This window comes from Penaeus monodon, chromosome 19, assembly GCF_015228065.2.
Source record: "Penaeus monodon isolate SGIC_2016 chromosome 19, NSTDA_Pmon_1, whole genome shotgun sequence".
NCBI classification, from domain to species: Eukaryota; Metazoa; Arthropoda; class Malacostraca; order Decapoda; family Penaeidae; genus Penaeus; species Penaeus monodon.
This window is the reverse complement of record NC_051404.1, coordinates 3553721-3553935: the sequence shown is the minus strand read 5'-3', so window position 1 is coordinate 3553935 and position 215 is coordinate 3553721.

Below are 215 nucleotides of genomic sequence, written 5' to 3'. Positions count from 1 at the left end.
TCCGCGCATCTGCCTCTCGTACACTTGGGGATTCCAGCGACCGTAGTAATCTCATTTTAAGCTTCGTGTGGCAAACTTAACGTGACAGGAGTTCCACCAAGAGCAACGAGACACGAACGAGGCCAAGAGAAGGAGTAAACAAAGGGAAATACAGCGGGGGTCCAAACACCGAAAATGAGATCTGAAAGCTTGATCGAATCACGGCAAGGAAGCTG